Source organism: Physeter macrocephalus, chromosome 4, assembly GCF_002837175.3.
Source record: "Physeter macrocephalus isolate SW-GA chromosome 4, ASM283717v5, whole genome shotgun sequence".
Taxonomy (NCBI): domain Eukaryota; kingdom Metazoa; phylum Chordata; class Mammalia; order Artiodactyla; family Physeteridae; genus Physeter; species Physeter macrocephalus.
In genome coordinates this window covers 27,785,216-27,803,638 of record NC_041217.1, presented here as the reverse complement: position 1 = coordinate 27,803,638, position 18,423 = coordinate 27,785,216, and the positions used below count along the sequence as shown (strand labels likewise).

Sequence of the window (18,423 nt, the reverse complement as noted above, 5' to 3'; positions counted from 1 at the left end):
TGCCTACTCATCTATAAAATGGGGATGATATCACTTATCATAAATGAAGTCATGAATGTGCATAGCACTGGCACATAATCAGCACACAACACTGCTACTGCCTTCTTATTTTTGAATTGGGTCTTTTAGGTCGAATAAGAATAACGATCTAAGAAAATAGTGAATAAATTCAAATTGTGTTATAAGACACACAAATATAAGCCTGGAATCAAACATCTGATTTTGGGCAGGTCTGATACCTCATTTCTAGACAAACCAGATATTTCCCTCTTTTTCAAAAGGAACATTAAAAAATTAAAATATTCCTCAGTGTATGACGGGTTTAAGGAAAGAGCTGCGGGAATTAATTCATGGAGAAAGAGAAGTAAAAGATGCAGCATAGTTAAGCAGGGAATGAGAAGAAGCACGGTAACTCACTAAAAATAACTCAATCACAAAACCAAGAGGAAGCTGCATTGAGGTAAAAATGAATACGTCTCCTGGGAATGGAAATTTCCACCAACCAAAAGAAGCAGCTTTCTTCTATCAGAAGACTTATAATTTTAAGGAGGTACTTCTCCCCTGACACTCTCCAAAGGGAGTAGCTGGAATTTCAGTTTACCCAGGATGTTGGGTCCAACCAAAAAAACATCAGATAGAACCCTTCAGTTCAAATTATAGGGAGAACTTGGTAAGATGTTCCCCCGGAATCTTTGATGTATCTCTGGCACCAACATTCAAAAGGAAATGCAACATTTCTAGGACTTGATTTTCTTGCAAAATGTAGAATCTGGCTGGTCTCCCAGCCAGGTTCCTTTAATTGGGAAAGGTAATTTTTTTTTAAAACAAATGCTTAATGCATAACTTAATACATACTTTTAAGGGACATACACTTCACAAACTTTACAAAGCACTCCCCTCTCCTTCATATATATGTTTATATATGTGTGTGTGTGCGTGTGTATATATATATATATATATATATTTGTTGTTAATATTACAGCCTTTAAAGTGTCAGAAATGTTTTCCCAAACTTACTATATTAGAATGTTTGTTCAACTTCTTTCAAAGAAGCTTTTAGAATCATCAGATTTCCTCAGGGCAAATATTTAGACAGTTTCCTCTAATACTAATTAAAGAAAATAAGGAAATTGACATATTTTCTGGTGCTATTCATCTTAAGGCAAGTCTCAATCATGCTAATTTCTACCAAAGCAATCAATATCTATTGTGGAGAAATCAGATATCACTTCCTACCGTCTTCTCCCAACAACCACTTTAAATCCAGCATAGTGGACCCTCATTCTCATGAGCCTCGGCCCCAATCAAAACTGGGAAAGTAGATGCAAGAAACAAGTCTAATATTATTTGCGGGGGGAGGGGGGGTTCTTTAGATAAATTGATTTGTAACCAAGCTGAATTCTTACTTCATTTTCACTTCTGCTAAGTTAACAACCACAAAAACCTTAAGAAATCATCAGGCTCACTCCTTCTCCTACTTTTTCATACCATCTTTATTTTGACCAGCTTTGTAACTCTAAAACATAATAGTGTGCCCAATCATGCATTGATACGATGACTCTCAACTGCTTTACACATCCAGGCATTATTGGACAATATCTATTTTAAACGAACCCACAAAATCTTTCCCCCCAAAATGCAACCTCTGACTTTTCCGGCGTCTTATAAATGTGTTTGTGTTCATGAAAGAGTGACTTAGAGCAAGGGCTTTTAAGTCAGATCGCTCTAGGGCAGGGTCTGGACTCTTGTCACATACCAAATAGTGTTATGCTCATTGCACAGATGAGGAAATGCCCTCGAGAGATAAAGCAACCTGCTTAGGATGGAACAGCCAATAAGTGGCAGAACTGGAACTCCAACCTGAGCGGTGTGACTCCAGGCAGCCCAAAGATGTAACTTATCAATGAGGCTTAGCAAGAATTCTCTGTGGTTATTTCTCACTGAAGAGATCCTTGTTGCATTTAAGGCAACCATATTCCTGGGCTCTCTCCCAGCTGTAAAGAACTTTTCAAGGGCCTAAAGTATTCAAGAACCACTAAACACAGCCTACTGTTAAGGGGCCCGCAATCTAGTAAAGGACTACAATCTACCAGGAGTGTTTCCTAAAAAGATGCCACCAATGGATTCTACATGTGCCAAGATACAAACCCCCTGCTCCGCGCATCCGCCCCAACCCAGGCTCCCCTTCCCATCTCTAGCCTTGAGCAACCTTGTCTATGAACCCTAATTTGCCTTGCCCAGGTGATCATTTTCTACGGGTCCTGTGAGGTGGAAAAAGATCGGGAAGCAGCGCACTATGGTAGTACTAGAGGGGCCAGTCTGCTCTGCCTGCACCAAGTCATCCAGACAAAGCACTGCCACAGAAGGAGAACCAAGGTACCGCCCTGGGTGACCTAGACAAGCTCCAAGATCCCTTCTGGCTCTCAAATCCCTCAAGGGGAAATATAATTGGCAAATGAAATTTTTTCTTGGAATGGTACCTGCTCAGGACTTCCAGGGCAACCCAGTGTTTGGAATTAAGCTAAGTTCTCTACGATATTTGTCAGAAATGAGGAGGAGAGTCAATTTTGAGAGTGCCTAAGAATGCGACCTCTTTTAGCCTTCCTGGTTTGTTGTCCTTTCCCCCACTGGGAAAAGTCCGTAGAGTGATGTTATGGCTTCAAATGAAACCTAAGTTCCTCTGGGTCCCACCCAACAAGCACACAGACAACCTGGTACCTCCAGCCTTCCAGCACACCTTCACCCACAGCTGCGGCTATCTTTCCATTCAGGGTGTGACACCAGGGAGAAAAGGTGAAAAAGATCCTCAGGTAAGACAGGAATCAAACATGCCGAGTTAAGATAGGAGGAAAGACAGGAGCCAAGGGAAGGTCTGGGTGAAACTTATTAGAGAAAGATTTCCTTATTTATTGTTCTTTGCTTGCCTTACTGAAACAAGAGCTTTGAAGAGAGAAGGAGGAAGAAGAGAGAGATTTCTCCCATGATGGGATTGAAACATTTTAATCACCTGAACAAAAATGTCAAGAGGGCTTCCTCACCCCATGCTAACACCCACTCCCACAGGATTGCTCTTTCATCTGGTCTCCTCTTCCCCACAAGGCACAGAAGATGCCCCCTGGCCAGCTTTTTCCTGCCCTTCAGGTCTCAACTCCAAGGTCCTGTCCTCAGAGGGACCTTCTGAAGTTCCTTCCCCTCTCCCACCCCAGTCACTCAAGCTCACTGCCTCAGTTTATTGACTTTACAGCGCTTGGCGTCTGAAAGTATTGTGTGCAATTGTCTTTCCTTGGTTATGGCTGCTACCCCTTCTTAAAACGGTTGTTCCAGGGCCCTCATCTGCCTTTTGCTCACAGCTGAATTCCCAGCACACAGACCAACGCCTGCTGCTGCTGGGTGATCAATGAACGACCAAGGGAGCGCTAGAGGGGTAACGGAGAGGGAGAAGGCCCAGGAAGAGCCAAGGGGAGGGAAAGGCAGCATGTGTTCTAACGACAAGTCAATGCAGTGGGGAACGGACCAGTATGGCACAGATCAGATCGACTTTTTGACCTTCAGGGAAGCGTGCTGCTAAGTCACGGGCTCCTGGGCGGTGGGTTCCAACATCACTCTGCCTCAGACCACGCAGGTGATGACTTCTCCTCACGCTGAGCATTTCTAAAGGGAAGCCAACTTTGCCGCACACTCCCCTACGCTCCCTGCGTTTGCGCACCTGCCAACCCTCCACGCTGACCACTCGCACTTCTTCAGATCTCAGACTTCCCCCGCTGCTCTCAGCTGACATTTATTACACGCATAATAAAGAAAAGAGGTGCCATGAAAAGAGAATTACCCTGTCTTTACAATGATAACGCCACCAACTTAGCTGCATCTATTCCGCATACTCTGCCTTCCAGCTGGTTACCATGCAAATAGCAGTCCTTCTGCTAATGCCAACCTCCCCTCCCTTTCTCACCTAACCAAGGCTGTCTCTCTTGCACCATCCTCTTTCTCCTGCATCATCAGCACCTCCCTTTCTGTTGCATCATCCTCAACTTCACATCCTATTTTCTTCTCCTCATAGCCCTGTTGGGCCTTGGTCCCCAACATGCCGCTCTCCTTAGATTTTTACAGTTCTTCCCATAGGTAATGGGAACCATTGGAAGCATCTATGTAGTCAAGTATTAATAGTATGTTCAGATCTACACTTTACAAAGATAAGGGACATCACATATGCACTGTAGGGCTTCCCTGGTGGCGCGGTGGTTGAGAGTCCGCCTGCCGATGCGGGGGACGCGGGTTCGCGCCCCGGTCCGGGAGGATCCCACGTGCCGCGGAGCGGCTGGGCCCGTGAGCCATGGCCGCTGAGCCTGCGCGTCCGGAGCCTGTGCTCCGCAACGGGAGAGGCCACAGCAGTGAGAGGTCCGCGTACCACAAAAACAAAAAAACATATGCACTGTATATTTTAAATCAGTCCTTTCTCAGTCCCTTGCAAAGAGGGAATTGGGAAAGAAAGCCTTCTGCATACCTACCCTTCTCTCTGCTGGTCCAGCAGAGAGCAATAAGCACTACTCTTGGCAGCCTGAGCAGAGAGAAAAAGGGTTTTCCATGGCTATGGCTTTGGACCAGAGCAGGGAAGATCCAGGATGACTACCATGCACACACATCTTACCCCAACCCACCTCCCCCTGCAAACAGGCGAAGGGCTGCCGTGTCTGCTGTACCACTGGAGGCCAAGAGGAGATGGTCATGCACTGCTGCCTTGGGCTGTGGCAGACATCTACCTGCCTAAGGAATGGCCAGTGAGGATGAATCCATGGCCCTGAAGAAAGTTCACCCACCTATGTCTGGGGGGCAGCTCAAAAAAAGAGCACTACATATGGTTCCTCACTCTACAAACTTGGGAGAACAAAAGCATGTGCCTCTTGGGTCTGACTTGGATACCACTGATCCTGAACTTTAGTGCCAAAATTCCATAACTGAACTAAGGTTTAAAAATATATATATATTCTGAAACTTGTCTTTTGATATCAAATACAACAAAGAAAACCAGCAAATTCATTATTCCATATTCTCTTTTCCTTCACTAAAATCAGGAAAAGCAAAGCAGAAGAGTTCCTAATAATCTCAAGGATTTTGCAAAACTCTCATGTTCTCCATTTATCTTCACCAAATATCTTAACTCACCAAAAGCCTATAAATTTTTCAAGAATGTAGGGCTGTATATTTCCTTCTTCCTTGCAGAGGCACCAGATCTCAAAAGAAAGGATGATGAATGGGTATAGTTATAAATACTCCAAGGCTAATTAGAACCAAAGATGAACTGTAGAAAAATCTGGTATTTGGGGACAGCTCCTGGCGTGTGCTTGAGTTAAAAGGTCCTGACCTCACGTAAATTCCAGAGCTATTTTATCAGATAAGAAAAACAAAGCCAAAAAGTACTCATAAATTACTGTACATTGAAATTTCACCAAATATTATTTAGTCAAGAGAAGCCTATTTTTCAAAAGGTAAGTAACTGACTGCTAATTGAAATATAAATTACTTTTATGGACATTTTAAGGATTTTAATAGAATGGTTGTTTGTCACTTCATTAGTAGTGCAGGAAAGAGAAACATTAATCAAAGCTCCACAAACAGTAAAATGTGAAGAGGGACTTAGAGCGTAGAACATTCAGTGGAACATGAGGCAGACCTGACTGACTGAAAACTTTCTTACTATCTGAGAGATACTTTTGTGCCGTATTACCTGTACCGAAATGTTCCCAAGATCACAGATTATAGGTGGATGCTGCCAGGGCTGCCAGATTTAGGCCGAAAAAAAAAAAAAAAATCACCAGTTAAATTTGCATTTCAGATAAACAACAGATCATTTTTTAGTATAAGTACGTCCCAAAGTATTCCACATGTGATATACTTACACTAAAAAAATTATTCATATTTTTTAATATACTGTATTTTATCTGGCAGGTGGTCTGCTAAGGTGCTAGGACATTTCAGCTGAATATTGGAAGGACAGCAGATCCCTCTAAGTACCTTGAGTTGCCCTCAGACAAAAATCCAGTCACTCTTTCATGCCAGATGGCACCAAATGTGACTAAGCAGACATCTCAACACAACATCCATGGCAACACGTTCAGAAACTGTCTGCCTGCTTTCCTAATTTAAGTTAGAATCATACAATTGCAGAATTTTAGAATTGGAGACTTGCATAGATTCCTTTTTTTTTTTTTTTTTTTTAAAGAAAAAAAATTATGTCATTCCCAAGTGCAAAGAACTTTCCTACAACCAATTACCAACGTGGGAGTGAGGAGAGTGATGTGGGCGCCACATTCAACCACAGGAGAGCCAAGAAGATTCCGGTGCCTCTCCACTCCCAGAATTTATTTATTTTCCCAGTGTCAGCAACTTATGAAGGGCCCTTTTCACAACTGGTGATATAAGCAGAGGAGAACTGGACTGTGGGCTCTTTGAGGACAGGATGGGTATTGAATTCATCTGTGTAATCCTTGGTGGGCACTCAGTGAATGTCTGATGAATGAATGGGTGATGGCGTGTAGGGTCTTGAGTCACCGAGACCAAATGTGTGTTGGTTGGGAGAGAGAGTGAGGTGGGGAGAAGCAACGCGTCGGGAAGCCTGAGGGCAGGGTGATGGAAGAAGGTAGGATGACCACAGCTCCTGCCCCAAGTCCATCTTCCTAACCGAATCCCTTTGTTTGTAATTCCCCCAGTAATGGTGCAAAGATGTCATCACTCCCTGCATGTGGGTTTTCAGGAAGGCAACCTGATCTCAGCCCAGTGCCTGCTCAGAGCCAGCTGCTTGCCCTCTCTAGGACCACCTTATCCACCACAAGCACAGGCGGTGGCCCATAGGCTCTCACCGAACTACAGAAACATCTGCAACGAGGGGGAAAAATATTGACTCCAGAACACAAAAGGAAATTAGAACTACCCAAATTAGCAAGTGTTTGCTTAAATGTCTACAAAATATTACTTTAAGTCAAAAATCAAATGCTCACACAGTTAAATATAAAGGATATTTAATATAAGATATGGGTACATATTGTGAATTATGATACACGGTGAAGTATGACCAGCCCTGTCCATGTTCTTTCCTCCCTCCCATCTGAAGCTATTCTCATGTAAATTACCTGGTACAGCTCGTAGAGCAGGTCCCACAACGTTTGGAAAAAAATCATTTCTCCCGGTCCCTCCTTGCCTCCTATCCTCTTCCTCCTCAAAGCTGCTCGTTGCAGAAATGCCCTGATTTTAAATGCTGCTTCATGCAGCAAATTTGTTTACCTGTAGAGTTTTATACAGTCTTCTACAGTGAGGTGCCATATGGGACAGCTAAAGAATTCAGGGTAAGTTTGCTGGGAAAAGATCTAATGGTTTAAGCACAAAAAGAGGCACAAATATTAAAAATGGCTCTTAAGGAGCGCTCCCCACGTGTAAAGTACTGTGTTCAGGGAGGGTCTGACACCTCGCAACACCCGCTGAAGTGGGTGGGGCCTACGGTCATCTTCCCTGTACAGCCTGGGAAACTGAGACCTAGAGCAGGCTGAGTACCTTGCCAGAGGTCACACGCTGAGCCAGGATGTAAACCTGGAAAAGCTGGTCCTGTTTTAGATACGTCATTGATTGCTCCAGTCCTGGAGTCAAGTGGACAAAGGATCATTGCCCAAGAGTGATTCAAACCTGTAAAGATGTTAGGATGGCCATGCCCAAAATGAGCAAAGTCTGGGGGGAGGCGGGGAGAAAAGAGAGACAACCAAAGAGATTTTTCCAAGCAAAGATGATGGGAAAGATAGAAAAGGTAAGAAGCACACTTCCCAGACTGAAGGCAGAGCTATTGCGCCTATTATTTTGGAACTGGAGGATCCCTATATTAGAAAGGAAAGCTTCCGAATGCCAGGAGCCAGAGGGAGACACCAAGTTCATTCATTTCAACCCCCTCCCCATTTAAAAAATGGGAAGCCAAAGCCAAGAAAGGTTAAATAACTTGTTCAAGACGGCCCAACTGAAGAGTATTCCTGCCTTCAGACTCCACTCCAGGGTTCCTTTCCCCCAGCTAACTCCCTGGGCCTGCTGGTGAGAAGTGAAAGGCCAAATAACTTTAAAAAAAAAAAAAAAAAAAAAGCAATCCAGGACACATAGGAGATCCTGACCTCAGAGCCTCTCTAGAGAAATCTTTGGGGATCCCCAAAGACTAAGGAAAGGAGATAATCAGAGTTTTTTGGGGTTTTTTTGTTTTTTTTTCAAATAGGGTAGATCCAGGAAACTAAACCAGTAGAAAGATTTCTGTCCAAGCCATAAAGGAGTTTTAGCAGATTTTTGCAAATACTACATACTAATAATTCACCAAGAGTATCACGTCAAGTTAACTTTATACACAGTGTTTGACAGAGTTCTTGGTGAGCAGGAAAAGTCTGGTCCACTTAAGGTGTCAAGATTTAGGCAAGGTACGTGGTAGTCTGATACCTGGAGTTGAAAATGGCAAAATATGGGCTGGATTCAGCTCAAACGTAACCTTCTCAGGACACCTTCGCCAGCCCCACCGCAGACCTGGAAACCCCACCCTCTCCACTCTCAGAGGTCTGTACACTCACTCTGTGAGCAAAGGTGACATCTTCCTGTGGCTTGTTTACCTGGTTGAAACCCCTAAGTGGTCTGTGAGTTGATGGGTCCAAGGCCCCTGCACACGGGAGAATCCGGAGAAGTATCAGTCCAATGAATGAATTCGTACTTCTGTTTACAGAGCCATGATCCATTGAGCATCTGCAGTGTGTCAGGCATTGTGCTAAGTACCCAGTGTGCCTTGCTTAACAAGACACACATGGTCCCTGCCCTCAGGGAACTTAAGAGTCTTGTGGGAGGGACAGGCAATAAAAGCAAATAATTATACAAATAATTATCAGAGTTACTAAGGGAAAGTACCAGATGCTTCCTGAGGGTGCACTTCTCTGAGGAATGACATTTAAGCTAAGAATCAAGATAGGAACTAGCAAATTAAAAGATAAGGGGAGGAACATTTCTAGAAGAAAAAAAGAGCCCTTTCCCTCTATCCCCCATAAAATCCCCAAGGTAGGAAGATGCAGGGTGCTTTCAGAGAACTGAAAAAAAGGCCTGTGGGGCTGGAATAAGGAAGAGTGCACCCCAGTAAGGAGACAAGGCCAAGCATGAGGGGCAGGCAGGTCCCATTGAAGATTCCTGCCCAGAGAGCAAAGAGGCATGTCACTGAAGGGCTTACAGCAGGGGAGCGACATGATCAGACAGGCTTTTTTAAAAGACCACTCCGGCTGTGTGTGCAGAATAAACTGGAGGGGAAAGTTGGAAGAAGACCAGCTAGGAGGCTCCTGCAGTAATGCTGGCCAGTTTTGAAAGGACAGACAAATTGACAAGAGCACTGTTCTGAGGAGTCACCACTATATAACAATAACCCAAGAGTTCATTCAAGCTTGGGTAACAACTTGAAGGAAGATCTTCATCACACAGGGCCACAATATCTCCTTAGCTCCACTCCGTCCATCCTTTCCAACATCTTTATCTTGATGGGAATAAGGCCAGAAGGGAAACTAGCAAAGCTGCTAGTACATAAATCTAGGAGGAATGGCTATGAACTACTATTTGACTCTCTTGTAGGCTCAGGGAAAGAGAAGGTTCATAAACATGAAAACTATAAGGTCTCCATTCTCAAGGAGCTCTCAGGAGGCCAGTAGGGATATCTGAGCAAAACAAATATTAATACAAGGCCAACTGAGATGAGGGCTATAATGACGCTATAAACGAAGTTGTATGGGGACTTCCCTTGTGGCCCAGTGGTTAAGACTCCATGCTTCCACTGCAGGGGGCACAGGTTCGATCCCTGGTCAGGGAACTAAGATTCTCACATGCCACACAGTGCGGCCAGAAAAAAAAAAAAAAAAGGAAAAAAGGAAAAAGAAAAACAAAGTTGTATGAACACACACTGGCAAGAAAAAGTTAATTCTGGCAGGGAAGTAAGGGAAGTTTTTTCCCAAAATTTGCTTTTGACTTTGGCCTTCAGGACTGAGTAACATTTTGAGGGGTTGGAGGAGGGCAGGGAGGGAGGTATTCCTGGGAGCAGGAAAAACCTGCAAGAACAGAGAGGAGCAAGTTTGCTAGAGCCCAGGGGCAAGGCAGGCCCCAATCCACGTTTTAAAAGATCAGGATTAGCATGAACTTGCCAGTTTACAATGCCCTTTCACATGTATTGTCTAATTTGATCTCACATCCACACCCGAGGTCAGTAGGACTGACTGTGATTGACATCTGAGAATACTGACGCTCCACTGACCCAACCACATGGGATAGAGCCAGCAGTCACAGCCAAGTGTTCCGGCCCCATGCATGAGCCTTGCTCCACTCTTAACCAATGAGACCAGATAAAACCAACAGTGCAACATTTAATAGAAAGAAAAATAAAGACCACAATAAATTTTTATAAAATTTCAGAAATGCAAGGTGACCACAAGCTCAACACAAGCTCACAAACACTACGCTTCAGCCAATGCAAGCTTCTTTAAGATACATATATAATTAAGAAATTATGGTAAATAATGGCCCTTCTATGACCGTGAAGTCAGAGAGCCCTCAGTTTGATTTCCAGCACTTGCACTTACTAGCTGTATGGCCATGGACTGGAAATTACTTCCCTCTTAAGTGCAGTTCCCCCATCTTCAAATTGGAGTACTAAACCCATCCTGTAAGGATTATTGGGAGACTGAATGGGAAAATGCAGGTAATGAGGCTGGCACGAAGCCTGGCACATTCTGTTAATGTTGGGCTTTATTAACTCTCATTACAGCTCTCTCCCAAGGTCAGAACACATTTGAGACACCACACTCAACTTCTGGTTCCACATTCTGTGAGAGACAGTGAAAATTTATAGAATGTTTGGGAAGGGTTATCAGCAGAGAAGGTTTGAGAGGGCACTACCCTTGCAAGTATGGACACCTAAAGCCTGAGTTCTTATCCCAGTTTAGCCATTACCTAGCTCTGTGATCTTAGGCAAGTCACAACTTACCTGTGACTCAGATCTTACCTGTAAAATGATGAAGGTTAAGATATAAATTCTAATTGACTTCTAAAGTCCCATTCATGTCCAAAAGTCCTTAAATTTTATAAATCCTGCCTTACGAGGACCTTTTAAAGGAAGCAGATTTTCCAAAAGAAGAGAGAATTAAGAAGCTGCATGATACAGTTTTTAAAATAATAAAAGCAGTCACATAAAAGAAGAGCATACTTAGTGTGTTTTAGAAGAAATAATGAGAAAAGTAGGACCAGTAGGAGAGAGGCTCAAAAGGAAGCAGCTTATGGCTTAGGCTAAGGAGAAAGGAACTTTCCAACAATAAAAATTATTCAATAATGGACATGTGATCATTCAAGATTGGAGATCCTCAACGGCAGAACAATATTGTATTCACCTTGCACTCTCGTCACCTAGCCCAGTAAGAGGCACAAAGGAAACCCTTAAGAAAGGATGGATGGATGGGTAGATGGGAGAGTAGGTGGGTGGGTGGATGGGTGGGTAGATGAGTGAATAGGTGGGTGGATAGATGGATGGATGGGTAGGTGAATAATTGGGTGAATAGGTGGGTGGATGGATGGGAGGAACGGAAGGAAGGAGGGGATGAAAGAGGACAGAAGGAGCTGCCTTAAGAGGTAGTGAACTTCCCCTTGCTGGGTGTGTTCCAGCAGAGCTGGATGACCATCTCTCTGTAAGGGGTGCTGCAGAATAGATTTCTATCCCGTGTAGGAGGTTCCACTGAAGGTCTATGTGATATTTACTTCCTCACTTTTCTCCCCACTAACTCATCCTACATATTTTTGTCAGATTAATCTTCCTAAAAGACAGTTCTGTTGATGTCATCCTCCTACTCAAAAAATTTACTGGCTCCCCATTGCCTATTCAATTAGGTCCACAATCCTGATATCTGAGGGCTTCATTTGACTTTGCCTTAAGGACTTCTACTCATTTTTCAAAACCCAACTTGGATATATCCTCCATCAAGAAAATGACCACTCTTCACCTTTCCCCCACAGTTTATCTGAATCGTGTCATTGTTGTATACTACTGCACACAATTATGATGCATTTGGTGACAGTTCTCTTCTATGAGGCTGTGAAGCCCCTGCATGGGGGAGGAATCTTTACCTCTGTACTCCAACAGATAGCACAGAACCTGCTTTTCAGCAGTTATTCAATAATAGTAAAATAGGAATTATTTATCTGAAACCAGGAATTCTGTTAAATTCATGATATGCAATATCTTCCCTGGATCTTTATAACAACTCTATTGGCCCCATTAAATAAACAGGGAAGTGGAGACTGAAGGGAAGATATGTAATTTGCACAAGACACAAAGCAAATAGATGGCAGGGGCTAGATTCAAACCTGGTCCTGCACGCCCTAAATTCCTGGACAGGAACCACTCTACAGTGCTGCTTTCTGGGCAGCAAGACCATCCATGATAGCCCAAGCATGTTATCCATTTACTCATTCAACAAGCATTTACTGAGCCATTAGGGGACAGGTTCTCTGTGTAGAGGTCCTGCCCTCAAGAAGCTTACAGTTCAATGTGTGAAACAGACAAATCAACAATTATGGCGCAGTGCAATAATGCTATCAGAGAGGTATGTACAAAAAGAAAAACACTTCAATCAAATTGGGAAGACAGGAAATACTAATTATAGCAATGATTTCCAATTAACAAGCACCCACTGCATGCTAAACAAGTGTGCTGAAAATCGTATCACAAGGCTTTACAAATAAATAAGCTGTGGCCCAGCAAGGTTACAGTGCATTTAGTGTTGAGACAATAGTTTCTGGTGTCTAAGTGCCACTGTTCTACCCTCAGTACTGTTACTTTCTAGCTGTGTGCCCTTGAGCAAGTTACTCACGCTTTTTGCCCCTTAGTTCCCCCATCTGTAAAATGGGAAGAATAGTAGTTCCTATCTCAGAGGGATGCTGTAGTGTTTAAAGACTAAACCTATGCAAGGCACTAAAAATGCCCCCTGGTATATAGTGTTACATAAATTTCACTTATTATTACATAACTGACCAAGAGCACTGCATGTAAATGTCTGATGCCAGTACTCATACCCATTTCACAGAAAGCCTTCCTCCAGAATGCACCTAAGACAAGGTGATGCTTCAGCTGGGCTTTGAAAGGCAAATGAAGGGATAAGAGCAGGGAAGGGTACGATCAGCTTTGGGGACAGCCAACATTCCACAATGCCTTATTGCTGCACTACTGACCATTCTTTTCTCTGCCTGATGTTTCTTCTCCAACAACCTTGACCCACTGAAATCCTATCCATCAGCCAACAAAGCCATCATATTAGACTTCTTCGATGAATGTGCCCCTGATCTCCTTCCCATTAACTTGGTTGATATCTCTCTGGTCAGGGTTAGTCTTGGGTATGCGGCTGTATTTATACACTTTCATCTACACAAGTATGCACACACATGTATGCATATGAACAGAAATCTTCAAGGCTTCCAGAATGCTTCACATTCATGAAGCAGGTACTTTATAAAGCCCCACAGATAATGTTCTCAGCTCCAGTTCAGAGATATTTGTTATACTAATTACCATTCCAGAGCTGAATTTAGAAACTACCTCCAAACTGCAGACAGCTCCACTGTAAACAATATTCCCTAATCATCCTAACTCATCATGAATATCTCGCTGATGGGGGAAGTAAACTGTGACTTATTATTTAAAACTGTGACTCCATCTAAATAGTTTAAAAAATGGACATGGAGAACCTGAAACTACAGAAACTTCCCTCAAATACACATTTATCTGAAATTATCACATCTGCTTTCTTGGCTTCCTTGTAAGCTGGGGTGGAATAAAGCAGGAAGGAATTTTATATTAAAAATTACGAGAAGCATAATAAAAATTTCCTAATGACAGCCTATGTCAAATGTTGTTTTATTTTAAAGACTGAAGGAATTTTATTTTTCTCACGGCCAACTTTTGATCAAACACCTCAAGAATGCAATCAAACCAAAGTATAACAGCAGGTCAGAGGGAAAGTGCAACAAAAATGGTGAAACTGTGTAGTTAATGGATGAAATGGACAAATATGAATTTCATCTCTTTTCCCTCTTTCAGTCTAATTATAGAAGGAGTAGGCAGATTTGTGGTCACAATATAGTCAAAATAACAGAAAAGAAGTAGAAAGTTCAAGAAGATCCAAAATTAGATAATCAGCCCTCCTTCAAAGAGTTAACTTGGCCTCGCAGCATTGTTTAATCTCTATTTATTACAGTTCTCCTTATTTAAAAAAAAAATCATGGGCTTAAAAATACTTAGAAAATTAAAATTAAAGGAGAATTATTTTTTTTTGGCTTTGGGGTTTGTTTTTTTTTAAGGCATTAGCTTATTTTTAACAACTTCAGTTTAAGCAAAAGGGAGGATAAAAGTACATTTTGATGCAAAATAAGACATATTGAGGGCTCTCCAAAGGAGAAAGACTGGGGGGATGGAATATTGACCAAGGTTAAAAATAAAAAGGCCTAACAAGAAGGCAAGTCTACCAAACTAAGTTATTTTTGCCTCCTAACAGTCTAAAATTAGATACCTCAGCGATGCTTGCTGTCTTTAGGTAAAACCGATATCACAAACCTCCCTTTTTAACACCACTGAAGTATTTTGGTTCCCCAACTTCTTGACAGCTAACTTCACAGCTAACCAGAACTAGAGAATTTAAGTCTAATAAAATGTCACGGCCAACCTAATGAAATCTCATCTCTTATGTGAAGTATACAATCTATAAACCCAAAGCTCTGTGGACAAACACCCCAAAAGTAATTTTAGGCTACAAAAATGCCTCAGCTTTCTATCCCCCAAAGATACATTGTTAGTAAAACAATGGAATCAGCATTTTTCTCCCCTTCTTGCACAGCCTAAAGCCTGGTTCTCAGGCAGTAACAGGATATTTGGAAGATTTCCTTCCCTTGGGGATCTCTGACACCCATGGGGGTGCAGCAGCAGACCCAGATTCAAAGGCTGAGTCTAAATTCTATTCTAACATGAAGGGGTTAAAGGTGACCCCCAAGATCTATACTTTTCATCTCCACTGCTCTCTAAGCAGCAGCCAGAGTGATCCCATTAAACCTAAGTCAGATACTGTCAGTCCTGTCCTCAAAACTCTCCCTTCACCTTCCCTATCAGAGTAAAACCAAAGCCCTACCATGGTCTCCAGGCCACTACATATTCTGGCCCCTGTACCCTCACCTCCTGCTCTTCCCTTTGCTACCTACTCCAGACACACTGGTCTCTCTCTGCACTGGCTGTCCACATCCCTGCCACCTGGAATGCTCTTCCCCCAAATATCTGCATGGCTAACCCTGTCACCTTCAGATATTTGATTAAATGTATCCCTTCCAATTAGATTCATTTAAAATCACATGGCTGGGCTTTCCTGGTGGCATAGTGGTTAAGAATCCACCTGCCAATGCAAGGGACAAGGTTCAAGCCCTGGTCCGGAAAGATCCCACATGCCGCGGAGCAACTAAGCCCGTGCACCACAACTACTGAGCCTACGCTCTAGAGCCCTCGAGCCACAACTACTGAGCCCGCGTGCCATAACTACTGAAGCCCGTGCACCTAGAGCCCACGCTCTGCAACAAGAGAAGTCACCGCAACGAGAAGCCCGCGCACTGCAACGAATGGTAGCCCCCGCTCGCCGCAACTAGAGAAAGCCCACGTGCAGCAACGAAGACCCAATGCAGCCAAAAATAAATAAAGTAAATAAATTATAAAATCACATGGCCTTTAAGCTCTATTTTTTTTTTTCTTTTTTCCAGGGTACATCACTTTCCAACAAATGACACAGTTGACTTATTTACTGTTTCTTATTTATTGTCTGTTTCCCCCAGCTGGAGTAAACACTCCTTGAGGGCAGGGATTTGCCTGTGTTGTTCAGCGATGTATCTCATGAGCCTAGTATGTAGGAGGTCTTCAATAAATATTTGCAGAATGAATGAATAAGATCTTTTCTTGCTCTTACTTCTTACGATTCCATGAAGTATCCAGTACTTCCTGCTTGGCAAGCTGGTAACCAGTTATTTCCCCACAGAAACCAACCCATGAGACTGAGTTACTACAGTCAAAAAACATTGGATTAGTTGCACCATGTATTGAGAAGTTGCCATGGGCCTGATACCTTTCTTTACATGTATTTTTCTCCTTTAATCTTCACCAAAAGCCAGTTAGAAAGACATTCCGTTCGTTCCTCCCTATTGCCTTAAGGAGCCTAAGGAAATTCAGGCTCAGAAAGATTAAGTAACCGAAGACCATGCTGCTATGAGTGTCTCTGCTGGCCTTTCTGGAGACCCAGGACAGTCTGACACCCCATTCTCCCTCCTTTGTTTTAAGATGGATTCACTTCTTCAATAGCACCAGATAACAGAGAGACCCCATGGACGTGTTATAGAAAGAATCCAGAGTGCAGTTAATTACACAGAGAAAACCTGGACTAAAAAAAAAATGCAATAAAATTATGTGAAAGAAACTGTACTTTTATAATAAAAGAGTCACTCCTATGAAATCATTCTGCTACTGTTACAATCAAACCAACAGTAACAGAAAAAGAAAGGGAGATGGCACGACCTACTAACTTCAGCACTGGTCTCCCTGAAGACTTGTTGTGTGACCAGGATGAACTGACCCCTTCACTAAGCCTCAACTAACTGGTGTGAAGCCACCCAGCCTATGTACTGTCTGCAGATTTTGAAACAAGATGACAAAAATCCATCTGCAGAATGAATGAATTTACAAAAGAAAAGCACTCTGTAAGTTCAGTTATCTCCTGATTACCATTTCTGAGGTCGGCAGGAGTCGTTTGAGAGCCATTACCCAAGCCCAACAGAGCAAAACCTACGTCAACTCAGACAGCTAAGTCCAGCAGCCCCCAGACAGTGGCAGAAATAGAGTAACTCTAACGGAGGCTCTTTTCTCTGAATCATCTCAGTGGTGGACCAAAGTCTTAGTTGCCACCAAGCCACAAAGGAGACAGGGTCCATAAGCAAAAGTTTCTGTTAGGGTCAGCTTCTTTTCAGGCAGAGGAGGAAACAGTCCAAACCCACTTCTATGGCTCAGCGTAGGCTGTGTGGTTAGGCAAGGCCGGAATGTCCTCCCCAAGCTACTGTCACCACCTTAACCAACTTCTGAACTACAGACACTGGCAGGAACGGGGAGAAACACCAACCGAGGGTTCTGCTGATCCCTACAGAGCGTGACAATGTTTTGTCCCCAGCCAGACCTGGCCTTATTCCAACACAGCTCATTAGACCTTCTACACAAATTCGCCTGGTGGATTCTCAGACATTCCATAAGAAAATATCTGCTTTCACCTTTCCCTACATGGGAGGTGGCAACCTCAGTGACTAGGGACAGAAGTAAAAGGAGGATCTAGTAGATGCTGATGTTGGAAATTGCCTCATCCACAAGAAATGTCTGAAACTTCAACGTAGCCTATGGATAACTGAGGTTTTTCTTTTACTTGATAATTCCAAATTGTGAGCTCAAATATCTAAAATTAGGTTACACATATAAATGCCAAGAATTCCTTCAGTGATAACTGTTAAAAATCCCAAATTTAAAATGCCTCCTTAAACTGTTTCAATCAAGATGGCAATCCTCAAGTCTTAATTTTTGAGGTCTCTTATTTGCAGACATTTTTACTTTATTAGTAATGTAAAATAAACTCGCCTTCCCTAGGAAAAAAAATTTAATTAAAAGCCTTTACAAGTATTCCACAACTACTCTGAGAGCTGTCTTGACGCATGGATGTCTTTGGGGGAGGGGTGTACTTCGGCTCTAACCGTACTTGAAAAATAGCACTGTCGCTATGGAAGCAGCTCAAAATTTTGTCTGTTTTTTCTTATGCTAGTAAAGGCCATATTCTTTATATGCAACTTTTCTTTTCACTGGAAAGGGCTTTGACAGTAATCCACCTAGTTTGCAGCAAGCCCTGCCTTGCCTAGGCAGTCACCCTTCCCTCTTACTGTTCAAGCACCACTCTTTTAGGTGAGCCACAAACATGCAGGTAGAGTACAGATGAACCAGAATATGAGCATTCACCAGCAAAAGAAAAAGGTGACTTTCATTCATCAACCATTCGTTCCTTGGAGGAATCATAGACAAGGCCTATTCAGGTTCCTGTCACTGGTGAAACTGGCCTAAATTCCAACCATTCCTTGGGTCTTTTTGGACCCCTCATTGGCAACCTGTCAATCAAAATGGAGTGAGCGTGACCAAGTTTTGTTTTAAAACAAATGCTTCGAAAATGTTACATTTAAAAGAGTATCAGCCTTTTAGAGTGGTCACCTTTAGAAGCAATATTTCTTCCAGTGACATGACGAAGAGGGTTTCTCAAATACGTTTGAAACTCCTCTTTCTGAACTCCCATTTCA

At 42.9% G+C, this 18,423-nt stretch overlaps 1 protein-coding gene across 6 annotated transcripts in view; it reads right to left on the bottom strand.

Annotated features, from left to right (window-relative positions):
- C4H1orf21 (chromosome 4 C1orf21 homolog) overlaps nt 1-18,423 on the bottom strand; it is a 233,112-nt gene that overhangs the window by 187,368 nt on the left and 27,321 nt on the right. Inside the window, exon 1 of one of the 6 annotated variants that reach the window (XM_028488426.2) lies at nt 5,723-5,773. The exons of the other annotated variants lie outside the window; for them this stretch is intronic. The gene's annotated coding sequence lies outside the window, so the exon portion shown is untranslated. Of the gene's footprint in view, nt 1-5,722; nt 5,774-18,423 lie in introns of those variants that run through there. 6 annotated transcript variants of the gene reach the window in all.